This window comes from Tachypleus tridentatus, unplaced genomic scaffold, assembly GCF_004210375.1.
Source record: "Tachypleus tridentatus isolate NWPU-2018 unplaced genomic scaffold, ASM421037v1 Hic_cluster_2, whole genome shotgun sequence".
Taxonomy (NCBI): domain Eukaryota; kingdom Metazoa; phylum Arthropoda; class Merostomata; order Xiphosura; family Limulidae; genus Tachypleus; species Tachypleus tridentatus.
In genome coordinates, this window is record NW_027467782.1 from 69,194,992 (window position 1) to 69,199,991 (window position 5,000).

The 5,000-nt window shown below is 54.1% G+C and overlaps 3 non-coding genes across 3 annotated transcripts in view; all 3 read left to right on the forward strand.

Moving 5' to 3' along the window:
* The first annotated feature begins 1,349 nt into the window (after positions 1 to 1,349).
* Positions 1,350 to 3,153, forward strand: LOC143243511 (small subunit ribosomal RNA). Its single transcript, XR_013024635.1, has one exon. It is a non-coding gene; the product is annotated as a small subunit ribosomal RNA (ribosomal RNA).
* Positions 3,154 to 3,738: 585 nt separating this feature from the next.
* On the forward strand, positions 3,739 to 3,890 carry LOC143243447 (5.8S ribosomal RNA). The gene has a single exon (XR_013024575.1). It is a non-coding gene; the product is annotated as a 5.8S ribosomal RNA (ribosomal RNA).
* Positions 3,891 to 4,174: 284 nt separating this feature from the next.
* Positions 4,175 to 5,000, forward strand: part of LOC143243546 (large subunit ribosomal RNA) — a 3,796-nt gene continuing 2,970 nt past the window's right edge. The window contains exon 1 of the ribosomal RNA XR_013024669.1: positions 4,175 to 5,000. This exon is cut by the window's right edge and continues 2,970 nt beyond it. This is a non-coding gene — a ribosomal RNA (large subunit ribosomal RNA).

A 5,000-nucleotide genomic window follows, 5' to 3' on the forward strand; every position in this document is an offset into this window, starting at 1 on the left:
AGAGACACACGGGATGCTGGACCCGCAGCGTGCTCTGCACGAGCCGTTGAATTTCAGCATGTCAAACCAAGGGTCCGAGCGGCTCTTCCCTTTCACGGGGCACGTGAACAACGGTGACTGTTTCCCTATCCCTCTCGGTCCGAGCGGGATAAAAGCAGTACGTGCGTTCGACCGCACGCCTACGAGTTAATCCGAGCGATTAGCCGGTCTCAGTCAGAGACACACGGGATGCTGGACCCGCAGCGTGCTCTGCACGAGTCGTTGAATTTCAGCATGTCAAACCAAGGGTCCGAGCGGCTCTTCCCTTTCACGGGGCACGTTATTTACGGTGACTGTTTCCCTTTCCTCTCTCGGTCCGAGCGGGGATAAAAGCAGTACGTGCGTTCGACCGCACGCCTACGAGTTAATCGAGCGATTAGCCAGTCTCATTCAGAAGAGACACACGGGATGCTGGACCCGCAGCGTGCTCTGCACGAGTCGTTGAATTTCAGCATGTCAAACCAAGGGTCCGAGCGGCCCTTCCCTTTCACGGGGAATGTGAACAACGGTGACTGTTTCCCTTTCCCTCTCGGTCCGAGCAGGGATAAAAGCAGTACGTGCGTTCGACCGCACCTTTCACGCCGACGATTAGCCGGTCTCAGTCACACACGGGATGCTGGATCCTCCGCAGCGTGCTCTGCACGAAATTTCGAGCATGTCAGCGGGGCGTGAACAACGGTGACGGTGTAGCGGGGATAAAAGCAGTACGTGCGTCTCCGCACGCCTACGAGTTAATCCGAGCGATTAGCCGGTCTCAGTCAGAGACACAAGGATGCTGGACCCGCAGCGTGCTCTGCACGAGCCGTTGAATTTCAGCTTGTCAAACCAAGGGTCCGAGCGGCCCTTCCCTTTCACGGGGCACGTCAATAACGGTGACTGTTTCCCTTTCCCTCTCGGTCCGAGCGGGGATAAAAGCAGTACGTGCGTTCGACCGCACGCGTACGAGTTAATCCGAGCGATTAACGATTGTCTTTTGTTACGAAAGACGTTCTGTTCCCACTGCTGATGCGACGAGTTTCGGGTAACCATGCCGAGACATCGGAATATGCATCATTTTCGATATAACTTAGTGTGGGTTGAGCTGTCCTCCGAAGGTCGGTTCTTCCTGATACGCCCTAGTTTGTTTCGTTTTATCGGAACTGTTGTTTTGGAGAACTCGTACTCTAGAGTGTGTAAGAGGTCTGTCTCGTGATTGGTGACACGAAGTAGACAGAGAACGGCAGGCGTGTATCTAGCCACGCGTCTGCCGATTCGAGAGTGGTGTTTCTACTCGCCGTTGGAGCGGGTGGCTTGCACCGAACGAGAAAAGATACCTGGTTGATCCTGCCAGTAGTCATATGCTTGTCTCAAAGATTAAGCCATGCATGTCTAAGTACATGCCGAAATAAGGTGAAACCGCGAATGGCTCATTATCCAGCCGTTGTTCCTTAGATCGTACTTTCCTACTTGGATAACTGTGGTAATTCTAGAGCTAATACATGCAACAAAGCTCCGACCTCACGGGACGAGCGCATTTATTAGACCAAGACCAATCGGACCTCGGTCCGCAAATGATGGTGACTCTGGATAACTTTTGGCTGATCGCACGGTCTAGCACCGGCGACGCATCTTTCAAGTGTCTGCCTTATCAACTGTCGATGGTAGGTTATGCGCCTACCATGGTCGTAACTGGGTAACGGGGAATCAGGGTTCGATTCCGGAGGGAGCCTGAGAAACGGCTACCACATCCAAGGAAGGCAGCAGGCGCGCAAATTACCCACTCCCAGAACGGGGAGGTAGTGACGAAAAATAACGATACGGGACTCTATCGAGGCCCCGTAATTGGAATGAGTACACTCTAAATCCTTTAACGAGGATCTATTGGAGGGCAAGTCTGGTGCCAGCAGCCGCGGTAATTCCAGCTCCAATAGCGTATATTAAAGTTGTTGCGGTTAAAAAGCTCGTAGTTGGATCTCAGTTCTAGACAGGGGGTCCGCTTTGGCGGTTACTTCCTGGCCTAAACATCCTGCCGGTTTTCCCTCGGTGCCCTTGATTGAGTGTCTTGGGTGGCCGGCAAGTTTACTTTGAAAAAATTAGAGTGCTCAAAGCAGGCGAAACGCCTGAATAATGGTGCATGGAATAATGGAATAGGACCTCGGTTCTATTTTGTTGGTTTTCGGAACACGAGGTAATGATTAAGAGGGACAGACGGGGGCATTCGTATTGCGACGCTAGAGGTGAAATTCTTGGACCGTCGCAAGACGAACTACTGCAAAGCATTTGCCAAGAATGTTTTCATTAATCAAGAACGAAAGTTAGAGGTTCGAAGGCGATCAGATACCGCCCTAGTTCTAACCATAAACGATGCCAACCAGCGATCCGCCTGAGTTCCTCAAACGACTCGGCGGGCAGCTTCCAGGAAACAAAGTGTTTGGGTTCCGGGGGAAGTATGGTTGCAAAGCTGAAACTTAAAGGAATTGACGGAAGGGCACCACCAGGAGTGGAGCCTGCGGCTTAATTTGACTCAACACGGGGAAACTCACCCGGCCCGGACACTGGAAGGATTGACAGATTAAGAGCTCTTTCTTGATTCAGTGGGTGGTGGTGCATGGCCGTTCTTAGTTGGTGGAGCGATTTGTCTGGTTAATTCCGATAACGAACGAGACTCTAGCCTATTAAATAGACGACTGATCACACGTGTCGGTCGATCTTCTTAGAGGGACAAGCGGCGTTTAGCCGCACGAGACAGAACAATAACAGGTCTGTGATGCCCTTAGATGTCCGGGGCCGCACGCGCGCTACACTGAAGGAATCAGCGTGTGATTGCCCTGTCCGGTAGGACTGGGTAACCGTTGAACCTCCTTCGTGATAGGGATAGGGGCTTGTAATTATTCCCCTTGAACGAGGAATTCCCAGTAAGCACGAGTCATCAGCTCGTGTTGATTACGTCCCTGCCCTTTGTACACACCGCCCGTCGCTACTACCGATTGAATGATTTAGTGAGGTCTTCGGACTGGCTGCTGGAGCGGCTTTCGGGTCGCGCCTGTGTGCCGGAAAGATGACCAAACTTGATCATTTAGAGGAAGTAAAAGTCGTAACAAGGTTTCCGTAGGTGAACCTGCGGAAGGATCATTATCGGGGATGTAGAGAGTGCCCAGCTCGGCCCGTCTTGCCGGCAGGGATTCCCCACTCCAAACAAAGACTCTCTCTGAACAATACCCGGGAGACCGCCGGACCGTCCGCGAAAGGGGTCCGCGTAGCACATGGTTAATACGTGTGTTTGGTCTCGCCGCGGTGGCTCTCCCGCATCCAGTGGGATGAGAGCTAGAACGTTCAGGTACCTATATGCTCGCGTCAGGTGAACCCCGTAGCGGGTGTCCGAGCCACGGCGCTTGTGCTGACGCGAGGTGTAACCGTGTTTGGTCCTCTGCCCCGTCAGGGTAGGAAACGTAAGGGTTACGCGAGCACGCGGGCTCTGTTTCCTCGCGGGGACAAACTCGGCTGCTAGGTTTAATGAGGCCCCTTAGTCTTTAGAAGGGGCCCGCCTGCTTCATGTGATAAAGTCTCGAAACTGAAAATCCACCGTCGGCGGGTGGTGAGGAAATATTAAGGAGCCCCGAGCGGGGTTCCTTGTGGCAAACAGGAGGCTGCACGTCTCTCCATTTCCTCCAGTTCGAGAATGTGGTCTTTAATGAAACAGGAATTGACGGAAAGATTCACGACTCTAAGCGGTGGATCACTCGGCTCGTGGGTCGATGAAGAACGCAGCTAGCTGCGAGACTTGGTGTGAATGCAGGACACATTGAGCACTCATTTTTCGAACGCACATTGCGGCTCCGGGTCACGCCAGAGCCTCGCCTATCTGAGGGTCGGAATACAGTCTCTAGGCATGTTTGGTGAGAGCGGGCAGTCTCTCTTAAGCCAATCGGCCACATTGGTCTCGTCGGGGAGGCGGTAGTCGCAATCCCGTAGACCGAAAGTAAGTTTGAAAAGTGCCTGAATAGAACAACAGCTTCTCGCGAGCCGGGAAGCATCGGCAGGCCTGTCTGATTCTCTCCTTCTCCTCCACGTCAGGAGGCGTAGCGGGTACGTTGAACGCGGTTGCCCATGCAGTGCCGGAAGCACGAAGGAAGGAGGTGCAGTCGGACGATGTTGTCGACCTCAGATCAGACGAGAGTACCCGCTGAATTTAAGCATATAAATAAGCGGAGGAAAAGAAACCAAAGGGATTCCCTTAGTAACGGCGAGCGAACGGGGAACAGCCCACCGCCGAATCCCGCGTCCTGTCGGGCGTATGGGAAATGTGGCGTTTGGGAGGTACTCTTCTGTCGACGGTTTCCGGTGCAAGTCCCCTGACTGGGGCTATACCCCGTAGCGGGTGCAAGGCCCATAGTTGCCGGTGCCGTCGGCGGAGGTCTCCTCTCTGGAGTCGGGTTGCTTGAGGTGCAGCCCTAAGTGGGTGGTAAACTCCACCTAAGGCTAAATACGTCCACGAGACCGATAGTAAACAAGTACCGTGAGGGAAAGTTGAAAGAACTTTGAAGAGAGTTCAAGGTACGTGAAACCGCTTAGAGGTAAACGGGTGGGCCCTCGAAAGCCGATGGCAGGGGATTCAGCCGGTAAAGCGGAGAGGTAGCAGCGTTTCCGGACTCGAGCAGGACGGAGCTGCTTCTGAATGTCTGTTTTGCCGGCGCACTTTCCCTGTCCGTAGGACGCCGCCACCGGTTGGGCGAGTCTGAAGAGTGCGGTCAGGAGGTCGGGCAAGGGAAGGTACCCTATGTCGGAGCTGCACGTTCCGTCGATGGCGTTACAGCCAGCCCGTCCGAACGGACGCGCCACCAACCGAGGTTACTGTAGGCCCTGTGCGGGCCTGGCCGTGCCTTCCGTAAAACGTGGAGCGGCATCTCGTCGGCAGTCGTCGACCCGAGACTAACCACCCAGCGCGTGGTTTGTGTAAGGTTGGCGGCGTTGGTCTGGCGAAG